Genomic DNA, 12032 nt, shown 5'->3' on the forward strand with positions numbered 1-12032 from the left:
ATCTCCCTCCATTTTTTAAACCCAGTCCGAGAAACTAAATCTGTATTTAAGAGATGTGGATTTGGAAATTCAGCTCATCATGACCCCCCCCCCCCCCCCCCCCCCCTCTCTCTCTCTCTCTCTTTTACTGTGTGCAGAGTTTAGCCCTTTTCCCAAACAGCTTATGTAACTCGGAGAGCATAACCCAGGACTACACACACACACACACACACACACACACACACACACACACACACACACACACACACACACACACACACTCGGGAGAAGGCCCTGTGGCTTCATCATCTGCACAGTCTCTATCTTTTTCTCTTGGTCCCTCAACAGCACCCATGCTGCTTTGTGCTCTGAGGGGTGATCCTAACTGCAGACATATGATGCAAGAAGACCTCCCTTGCCTGTGCAGTGACCATCTTTATATCTTACTTCCCAGCACTGGGGCTCAGCCATTGTTGCACTGTTATCACAGGATAATGAAACACACAGGTGTGCGTGAACATACACATTAAAAAAAGCTACATCCACACGGGGCTACGGCTTGGTTTACACTCTGTGAGCTGTAGGATTGTGCAGGAGGATTTAAATTCTGTAATTAGTTGTGTTTTGTTTTGTTTTTACTAAATTTGGGATGTGTTGGTGATGACAAATTCCTATGTGTATCTCCAGGCTGTTTTGATGAGAACATTTCCCCACCACTACAAGCATGTAAGAATGGACACAACACTGACACAGAATGTTCTCCGCAAGTCATACTTGCAGCCATTTATCATCATTATCTCACACTATAGTTGTTTATCAGGGTGTTTTATATCTATGCAACCCTCCTCTACAAAGCACATGAGATATTCATATCCAGTAAAATATGTGAATCTTTGAAATTCCACTCAGTCATAAATTTAGATGAAATGCTTTTCCCTTATGCAAAAAAAACATATAATCACTGTCCAGTGAAAACCATGTATCTCCAGTTCTGTTGATTTTTTTCAGATGTTTCAGATGCACTGAAGGATCGGTTGAGAAAATCCTCCTGAGAAACATGCCATGAAAATAACGCTGTTTTTCTCAGTTCAAGGAAAGCTGGCATTTTAGACTTGCGTGGTTTTCACAGGACAGCCATGATGTGTGAAATTGATGTGTCCAGATGCAAACTATCCAAGAAACCATATGAGCCTAGAGTGAATTTGATGTGCTTTATATGATTTCATAAGGGTTCAAATATGATTTCCTATATGCTTTCTATGACTGCACCGTCACATCAGAGGGAAAATATTCTGGCTGTTCATCCTCTTATACACATTCTCCCAAAGATTCACCCTGACAGGGTTAGTATCTGGGAAAACTGTGAGCCCATGACTAAATTTTAAACTAAAGCTCAGAGAGTTTGAGCACAGTTTGTCCACACGACATGAGTTTGTAATGACAGTGGATGTCCTGGAGCGGGGAGGGTCAAAGAGGGGATTAAAACGTCAGTGAAATACGCAAACACAACAATGTAATGTGTCGTCTGTGGTCCCAAGGGAGCAGAAAAAGAGGGAAAATAAGAGGGAGATAAGAAAAAGATGAGGGAGAACGATACAGTCACTGTCAGAATGTTTAAGGAGATAAGTTTTATAAGTTTTATTTATCCCACTTTGTCAGGAGAGAAATGTGTTTGCCAGCATACAGCTGACGCCACCACTGCTACAGCTGCCTTTACAATATAATACAGTGACATCATCTGCCCTGCAGCAGTGTGTATGTGTGTGTGCGTACGTGTGTGTCTGTGTATGTGTGTCTGTATGCACGCTCATCAAGTCAATCAGGTTTAATTAAACTGTACAGTGATTAAGGGGCAAATTCCTCAGTCCGTCGGCTTGCGCACATCCTGTTTCAACCTCACTCATAAATTCACACACACGCACACACATGCACACACGCACACACGCACACACACACATGCCCACAGCATCTTTAGGGTGACTAACTCACTATTAGCTCTCGTCTCCCAGGCCCTCCCTTCCTATTCTTCTTCTCCTCCTCCTCCTCCTCCCTCTATCATTCTCACCACTCCCTTCCTTTTCCTCTGCTCCTTCTTCATTGATTTCAGCTCAGAGGATTTCCTGACTGTCAGGGTGTTTAGCATCTTTGTAAAAATAACAGTAGTAATTATTAAGTGACAAAATCTTAATTGTTTGGCTATATAGCTCTCTGTAGCCTTCTCTGCCTCTTATACCACACCTATTCCTTTCTTCTCCTCCTCCTCCTCTGTCACTTTTACCTCCTCTTTCATGTCTCTCCACATTCATCACCTCTTACTTCCCTATCTTTATTACCTCCTCCACGTTTCTTCTTTATCTCCACCAGTGTCTCCCCTGTTTTTCAATGAGCATTTATTTCACAATTTCAACCCTCACACAGTTTGTCCATACCTACCCCCCCTCCCTCCAGTACCATCTGTTATCCCTTATATATATCTATGCACCTTTCCTTTCCTTTCTGTAATTTCTTCTCTCCATCCTTCCAGCCAGCCTCTTTCCCCACCATCACCTCCTCCTAAATCCCTTCATGGTGATTGTATCTGTGAGATAAGCTGGGTGTCAGACACAAAATGTTCTCCAATTTCTCTGTGTCTGCTGCTGGTGAGAAAGGAAATGTAAACTGAAAGATAAAGTCGAAGGAAGATGACAGGTAGGTGGGAAGTAGGAAAAGATTGAAGAAAATGGAGATCCGAACAGGTAGAGGGGACAGAGGCAGATATTGGACAAGGATGGAGGAAAAAGACAGAAAGTTATTTATATTGTACACCGTTAGCCATCGCTAAGGCAGAGCTACTAAAGCGATAGTTTGACATTTTAGGAAATAGCCTACTCTTTCATATCTGTACAGTGAATATGAAGCTGGAGCCAGCAGCTGGTTCATCTGCCAGGAAACGTTCTTACACAAAACCCCCTTCGTAATATGGATAAATGTCATTTTTATAATTCAGTTTTTGTCCAGATTTGAAAATTGATTTATAACTTGGTGAGCTTTAGAGTTGCTGGTTAGGGGAGTTTTGTGACCTTTGGGCAGAGCCAGGCTAGCTGTTTCCACCTGTTTCCATGTCTTTGTGTGAAGCTAAGCTAACCAGAGGCTGGCTATAGCTTAAAATGTTACTGCACAGACTCAAGAGTGTTCAATCTTCCCATTTAACTCTCTGGAAGAACTATTGCTTCAAATAGTTAATGTTGTGATATAGCATAAGTGAGGTATCTGAATATTACAGGTCACTGGTAAGACACCTGCCTGCTCTCCAAAATATGTTTTGTCAGTTAGTGGCAACTAAGGAATGAGCAGAAAGAAAGCAAACACAGGAAAAAGATGGAGGACAGGCGGAGGCACTGAGGGTGACAATGACCAAAAATAGCTTGTACGCCAAACCTCTGAGTGATATTTGGTCCCTGTGCTGTACTGTACCTCTCCCCTTTAGCCGGGCTGGGGCAGGACAGCTAGACAGTGGTTGTCTGATTGATTGTGCAGAATGGGAGAAGAGGAGAGTGGTTGCCATGGGGATGAGGAGAAGGGCCTTTTTCCCTTTTTTTTTTTTTTCTTTCTATTTTTTCTCAAGGACCAGTAATTGGTGATAAACTTGGAGGGAGGGGCTGCAGGGTGGTAATCAGACGCAGTGAAGCACAACGGCCTTCGCAGAACTGAAGAAGTGCCGCAGGACTCGAGTAGTATGTGTGTGTGTGTATGTGTGATGAAAGTCAATATGTGTGTGTGTGTGTGTGTGTATATAAAAGGGGCAGAGTAAGAGTGGGAGAGGAGATTGAGTGTGTGTGTGTGTGTGTGTGTGTGTGTGTGTGTGTGTGTGTTTGTGTGTTTTCCAGTCAGCTGGAGGTGACTGAAGACAAGGTGTTAATGAAATGTGTTAAAGGAAACTGTTCAGATGAACTGTATCCAGCTGAGAGACGCTCCACGTGGCACTGCAGACCATCGAACCCTCTTAGGATCACACAAGTTAACTCCAACTCTGTTTCCATGTGCAGCCGCAGCCTGCAGGAAGGACTACTACACACAAACACACCTGGGAGCTGCAAACAACAGCTGAGGGTGTAGAACTGGATGAGGAGAAAAAGCGTATACTCACTTTAGTTTGGTGTCAGAACGAGGAAATACCACCGCTACATTAATATATATCAATTCATGCCCTACACTGTAGCTGAGGTTTTTTTTTCTCACTTGTTCATTGCCCTCAGAGAAAGCTTGTACTTTTCCCCATAAAGGTCAGAGAGCTGAATTAGCCAGGGAATGTGTGTATGCTTATTTTTCACAGAGATTCTGCTCAAAAACCTGATAATTTGTGGGAATATCAGCTTTTCTGAGAGTTAAGGAACCAGATATCTGCACGTGAATGATGTAATAAAACAAACACATTTTTTGCAGACTGGTCAGTTTGCGGTTCTGATCAGAGTTTTCCTTTTGGAGTCACAGAATCAAAAGGTCATACGTTTTGAAACACTTTTTCTGTTGTTCACAAAACAGTCTCACCACAAGGTCCATTTAGTAGCTGTTCTGGAGATTTTGACCATATCACACAATCTTCCCCCGAAGGGTGGAATTGTACATGTTGAAATTACTCCTCTTCTGAGCACTTTAAAGTCTTCTTGCTCCTGTTGTCTTACTGTAAAAGAGATTAAAATGTCAACCTTTGAAATTGGAAATTGATATTTGTTTATTTGATGACCAGACACAGGCACCACATCCTGGTCTTTGCAGTGTATTGAGCTATAATTGTTATTCAGTTAAGGTCAAGCTGGGGACCCTGGTGGCCTAGCGCTCAATACACATATTGTCCCTGATTCATTTCCATACAGGGACCTTTTGTTGCATATTATCCTGTCCTCATCTCTACTGGAAACTATCTGCCAAGAACCATAAAAAAGTCAACTCAAGATGTGATGATATTGTAAACAGACAGGCACACAGAGAGGCAACAGGTTTATGTGCACCAGTCTCTGTTTCTGTAATGTTACTAGTATGACTGTATTTGACATTTTAAACTACGGTATTTGCACTTCTCCGACAGTTCATCTGTAGTTATGTCTGCCGGCGTTAGGGGTTGGACAGTGAGTGTTTTGGGGCGTAGCATCGGTGGCCCTAGAAAAGCTGGAGCTAGTTCAAATGAGAGTAACTTAAAAAGAAAGCACACGCACAAATCATCATCAATATTTCAATTTCAATTCATTTCTGTTGACATTAGATATTAGTCTCAGCTCTGACAATGTAGATCAGAGTGGCTGTGGGCCTGCTGTATGTTTGATGGGTAAACATGTTAAATTCAAATCAATATTATGCATCTGGCTTCTGACCTGAAGGAGCTGATGAATGCTCTACCGCATTCATTAATTAAGGTCTTATGTAAACATAATTTGGCTCGTGTTTGCATCAGTATGTTGCTCGCCAGCTACAAAGTCTCTTGGGATGAACTCTCTCTTCGCCCATCTCTCCACCTGCTGTTATCTCTTCACCATCTTGTTAAGACATTCTCTTTGGCACTAAGAGTGATGGTGTTATGAAAGGAGCTCCAGACCTTCGTTTAAAATCTGAAAACACTTTAATTGAGGTGAAAATTATGTTCATCTCAGTCCCATTAACAGGCAATGTAACTCAGCCATTGGAGAAATAGTACAGAGAAGAGTTAAACATGTTTTATACAACAGTCAGTGAGCGTAATTAGGACACAAGCACACGGTACTACCAGAACTGAACATATTTGCTACATTAATACCTTCAGAAGAGATTTTTTGTGACTGAACTACAAGGTCGCTTACTTTTTTGTGCATGAACCACCGAAATAAACTGTGAGTAGATGACAGAGTGGCTCTGACTCTTTAATCTCTCATGTCTCATTATCTGAATCTAAATGACAAGTCATTAGAGGATCCAGTGCATGACAACGAACAAAAAGCTTGGCAGAAGGCGGATGTACTTTCACCTGTACACATCTCTTCACACCCTTCCCTTCAATCTGCCTGACAGTTGCACGTATCAACGCGCTTCTGAACTCCAGCGCTGACATATCAGAGGCTGGGAAGAAAAGGCCCACGCTGCTTTAATGTGAATCTCCTTATGCGCCTCGACACCATAACTACAGCCTATCGAGGTATAACATTAAATACAATGCAGTATGGCCTCTGACGGTTACGCTTTTTATAGTTTAAAATGCGGCAAGGATCAACACCTTTGATGTGATGGCTGCTTTCTTGGCTGGCTTCCTTGACGAGACGGCAGAAGATCAGGGTTTTCTGAGGCTGATATGATTTTTGTCTCGGACCAAAGAGGAGAAAAACGTGTGATGAATACGATCTGTACAATCAGTTACGTCTGCAGAAGTTGTCAAAACCTCGTCAGTGGTGGATAAGGACGTTTTACAGGGGTGGGGTGGGGTAGCGGGTTCTGGCAGGGCGCGCAGTAATTATCCAAATCTGGACCGATGTCTCATGCAGCTTCACACTGCAGGTGAGTGTAGAGGGTGAAATGAAGGACACAGGGTGTGACAGATGAATATGATTTGCAGGTTAGTATGCTACAGACAGACAGAGTGCAATATTAATGAGCGGTGAAGACAATCCAAACATTCAGGGTGTCGTTTGCTTTTAAAGACCACTGAATGGTACTTTGAACTCAAACTTCATTCATGCAGCCTCCTCTAGTGCAAAAGTAACAGTGTTTCACATTATTGCGGAGCGGCGTAAACAGACCCAGAGACAACAATCATCACGAGGGTAACTGTACAGATGAATTAAATTAGTTCATATTGGTCTGATGTGACTGTGACTGTGTAAATAGGAAGCTGAGAGATATCCCTGCAGGTCTACCTCCAGCAAATAAATCTGTCCATCTGTTTGTCAGATGAGAGGAGAATCAGCTAACACACACACACACAGCAATTTCTCTTCAAAGCTATTTGTGGGTCCATTTTAAAAACCATAAAATTGAACTGATTTGCAATTCAAAACAACCGTTGCTGAAGCACACGGGCTATTTCCAAACAGTGTCTTGAGACAAATTCAAATCAGGCTTCAGTGAATGTGACAAAGATTTTCTCCGTGATTAGATATAAACGCACTAGAGGCCAACAACACCCCCTAATCCCTGAAAACTTCCCCCAGATTACAGTTTTAAAGTTTTTTAAATACAGTGAGGAAGGAATGAAGGAAGAAAAGGCCACTTTAACTATGTTGTATTTGATGCTGTTGTGTTTTGTATGAAATTTCATCTTAAATACTTGTGCTTAGTACAGAGAGGAACGTTACAAGTACAACAACACCCAGTAGTACAATGAGTTTTTGCTTAATTGTTTGTGTGATGATTCAGTTATATCATCATTTTCTGTTGTGGAAACATAACAATAACAATCATAACATTGTACAGTTATTTCACCATATTACTGCACATCTTAAATATCTCATTATGAAATATTGCGCAGGGATTCATTCTACAAATTATAATTTACTCGAAAGTGTGACATGAGCTAAATGGGTGGTGGTGAGTTAGGGCTCTGGTGGGCTGCTCTGAGTCAGAGGTCCAGGGCTCAGTAATACACCACAAGAATATATTACTATACTGCCTGAGAAAACAGTGACCGCAGTCTGTCATTATGGACTCACACTGGCTTCCCATCGCTGACTCGGTTAAGGCTGAACTTCCCAAAAAAGAGGCTTCCACGTCTGCTGCTGATGCAGTGCAGCCTGCAGTGAGCGCCAATTTAAGTGTCACTCACTCACGCTGTTCTCTGAGTGGAAAAAAAGAAAACGGGTTCACACAGGTGGAATGTGCAGATTTCTGCGGGAGGCCAGTGGCTGCTGTTGTCCCTCCCATTGTTTGCGTATTTCAGGTCTTGTGGCACACTGTGCTCAGTGAAAATTTGCATCTAATTTTTGGGAGCTGGCAGGTGGGCTTGGCAGGTCCTGGCAGTTGGTGCGCCCTGCCACCCTCCAAGTCCGCCCCTGAAGCTCATTTACTCAGTTTTGACTTTATCTCCGTCTTCCATGTGTGGCCCCTCTCTGAACCACACTTATCCGTTTTCATCCCCCTGCTTTATGCAACTGCTATGACCTATATAGTAAAGGCCATTTTTATGTGTGTGCGCCTATGTTTAAGCATCCTCCTGTGTGTGTGTGTTCCTCCCCTGTGGGTCTCCTGTGCGTGTGTGTTTGAACAGTATAGTGAAGGTCTCCTGTGTGCGAACCCCTCGCGGGGCTCTCCGGTGTGTGTCTCGAGGTACAGAGTGACCCTGATGTGTCAGCTCTGCTTAGAAGAATGAACGTAGAGCTGGTGGACCACCGTGACTCACACACACACACAAACACAGAGAGGAAACCTCCTCAGGGCTCTCCCTGTGATCACTGTAACCCACCCACACACACTCTTGACATTTTTCCTTGAAGCACGTCCTATAGGCTTCTGTAGCGTAGCATGACATTGTCATGGAAGCTGCTGGCCTTGAAAAACTTTCTGTCCTTATGTATTTGTGGTATATCTACATATGTATGTGTTGTGTACGTGCTTATAGCCCAGCTTGTTTTGTCACAGTTACCCTGTAGGGCAGTTTGACAGTGTATGTGTGTGTGTTTGTACATTCATTTCAATAAAAGCACCAGAGAAAAACAAGTAGATTACCATGAGGTCAAGGCAGAGCTGTGGGGCATCAACCTTTTGGAAAGCCACATTTTTTGAGACTAAAGAGAGAGAGAGAGAGAGAGAGAGACTAGCTAACTAGCTGAATGTGTTTATTAGAGTTTCAGAGATGCAAAATCAGTAAAATGCAGAGTAACAGAATACGAAGAGACACACAGAAAGAATATACAACACATATATAAAGTATTCACCACCTCCTGTTGAACCCTTATACTTTATTGTTTTAAAACACTAAGAAACACTGTGACGTACTAAGGATGTTTTGACAATGATCAAGTAAACTAAACTTCCCATAAAAACTATGAGGACAAAGGATCTTTCAAAACAAATCACTGAGTTAGATGAACAGTTCCCTCTCATCATTAAGAAAATGAGGTGTTAATTTGTCATCTGACAACAGTTGTAAAAGGGATCCCTCAGATACTGCATCATGGGAGACCAGGTGCGTACAACAACTGCTGCACTGGTGTCTCATTCTGGGGCTGTTAAACCAACTCATGACTAAAAAACATTTGCCAGAAATCACGTGGGTGACCAAGAGACAAAGTAGAACAAGATGGGAGGTTGAGCTTTTTGACTTTTATACGAAATGCTATGATTGTCATAAGCCCCGCACCGCACATCAAAATGAAAGCTGGTGGTGGCATTGTCATGTTATGTGAAGGTTTCTCTGCAGCAGGCCTTCAAAGGCTTCTGAAGGTCAAATAAATGCAGCTATCCAGACAGATCTAACAATCAGGAGCTCGTGGCAGGACATTAAAAGTCTGCAGCTTGAGAGTTTGCTGACTTGAAGGGGGTGAATACTTCTTTTTGGATCAATATGTAGACATTAATTTAACATTTTCTGATGATCAGTGTCAAGTCTCTTTATAATACACCAATGTTATAAAACAATAAAACATTTTTTTTTAAAAAGTACATGACGGGATCATACTTTCTATAGGCACTGTAATCACCTCACCACACGGAGTGCCGAGGTCTGAGCTGGAGGGCACCTAATAACACATACACACTCTCTCATACACACATACGCTGTACTGTATACACACATTTTCACAGGTACTGTGACTAAAGGTGTTTAATACTAACATTTAGCTGAACATCATGATGCCTCACTGGTAGAAGTTGTGCAAACACATTCTGCAGTGCAGCATCCAGCGTCCTCTGCTGTCCAAATAAATAAAAATCTTTACAAGGAAAACCTACAGGCGGCATACAGGCAACAACGCTACAAGATACTAGAGGATGGTAACTGTTGATAGGTTAATCCTTAACCAAAATATATACAAATTTGGACCCAAGTACAAAGAATGATAGAAGATGATAATGCACTTTTTCTTGTGCCGACAGACTTTTCAGTGGAGCCTCTGTGGCATGATGAACTATAAAAATATACTGTTGCAAAGATTCTATGTTGTGGATAACGAACAAAAAAGACACCTGTTTATTCCAATGCAAGTAATTCATAGTCTATACCTTCATAAATACTGCTGGTTAAGACAAAACTGCCCATGTACTGTATATTTCCTCTAAGTGATGCTTTAGAAAAGGACCCAAACAGAGGATGCAGTGCTGAGGACTGTGTGAGGACAGGAGGAAAGAGAGAGAGCGCACTGGGACAGATAAAACTACTGATCAGGCTCGGGCAAAAACATTGTTTTCAATAAGAAATAATCATTTGAAATGTGACCTACAAAAGGTTTATTTGAATACAGAATAAGGGACAATAATAAATCACGTACCTCTCGCATTTTATCTCATATTCAAACATTTTTTGCCCTCACCTCTGACTTTCTTGTTTTTTTCCAGCACATGCCCATCACTTCCCAAATTTCATACAAGGTAAAACATGTCCCACAAACACATACATAGAATCACACATGGCGTGTGCACACTGGTGCACATTGGTAGACAAACTGACACAAGCACAAATATGCCACTGAGGTTTTGCACAGTGCTGGCAAATGTCCATCACCTGCCATTTCTCAGGTTTCTCTAAGGCCCAGTCTTGGTCCCTGTGGAATAAAGTCCAGTGTGACCAGTCAAAATCAGGTCTCAGTCTCTCAGTCTTATGACATCAGCTTTGCTTACAAAAGCAATTGTTCAGGTTTGAACTGCAGGATTATCCCAACAATGTGTTGAGCAATAGTACAGAAAGAGAGCTAAAACATCACAATATTAGAAATATGATTCAACTACAACTGCAAGTCAATAAACTTCTATTTTTTTTTTTTTTATTAAAACAAAGCTAGTGCCTAGAATAACCTGACTAAGGTTTTTGTTCAGCATGTCTTTCATGCTTCTGTCCCATAATAGAATAGAGCCAAATGCCACTGACCAATGGAAACAGTGCAACATTAGATGCAGACTTGGTCCACGATGAGCTGGAAGTGATTTAGGAAAGCTTCAAGGGTGATTGTAGTCCATCAGACCGTCTCTCTTACATCGTAATGCCACACCCCCCAGCTGCTTCTGCTGTACATCAAGTAAAATTATTTTGTCCAGGGAAACCAGTGTAGGTTCTAACTGATATGTGACCCTGTCGTCTGTATAGGTTTTGGTCCAGTTCATATTCAGTGGAGCTGATGGCAGTGTCAGGCCGTAATCCAGATACAGTATGAGAGTCCGTCACTCTGGTCCACACAGTCACAGAATGATGATGTCATTGGAATGTTGTCAGAGATCATCTGATGAGGTCGACCATCCGCCCTTTAAAGAACAAACATCCGGCAGACTGATTCAAATCAGTGTTGTCGACTTCTTCAGAAATATTTTTATTTCTTATTTTTTTTATCTATTGCCACAGAGTGAAACTAACATGCAGCTTTTATCCTTTTACCCTAAAATCAGTTTCACTGCCTTCACGCTTAAAATTTTCATCCAAACTGCGAATGCCTTGGAGCCATAGCAACCAGATATGAGACTGCTGACATGATGTGGACCCAATAAGCAGCGGTCAAGAGCAGGCAAACGGCAAATACACAGACTGACTAATAAACCAACAGATCAGTGTAAACTGAGTGATAATGCTTCATCTTTCACTTAAACAATGTGTCAATTTCAGTGGATCCTTGTATTATATTACAGTCTTATTTACTATTAGGGCTGCGTCTAATGATTCTTGTCATTACTGATCAACCTTTCTGTTACTTTTTTTCTTTCATTCATTAATTATTTAGTCAGTAAATGTTGGAAGTTATTTAAATTCTGCAGAGGCAAAGGAAACATTTACATTGCTTGTTTTGTCAAACCCACAGTAAAGAACCCTAAGATATGAAATACAGAAATGCAGCACATCCTCACATTTGAGAAGCTGGAGACAGCATTATTTTTGCAATTTTTGTTTGAGAAATAACTTAAACGATTAACAAATT

The 12032-nt window shown here is 41.8% G+C and overlaps 1 protein-coding gene across 2 annotated transcripts in view; it reads right to left on the reverse strand.

Annotated features, from left to right (window-relative positions):
- Positions 1 to 8733: 8733 nt before the first annotated feature.
- The window catches only part of arap1 (ArfGAP with RhoGAP domain, ankyrin repeat and PH domain 1), a 50032-nt gene continuing 46733 nt past the window's right edge, over positions 8734 to 12032 (reverse strand). For both annotated transcript variants that reach the window (XM_023406620.2, XM_023406619.2), the window contains exon 34: positions 8734 to 11367. The gene's annotated coding sequence lies outside the window, so the exon portion shown is untranslated. The remainder of the gene's footprint in view (positions 11368 to 12032) is intronic.

The sequence above is a fragment of the Seriola lalandi genome, unplaced genomic scaffold, assembly GCF_002814215.2.
Source record: "Seriola lalandi dorsalis isolate HSWRI2012SDOR001 ecotype SW California unplaced genomic scaffold, Sedor1 jcf7180002054313, whole genome shotgun sequence".
Classification (NCBI taxonomy): domain Eukaryota; kingdom Metazoa; phylum Chordata; class Actinopteri; order Carangiformes; family Carangidae; genus Seriola; species Seriola lalandi.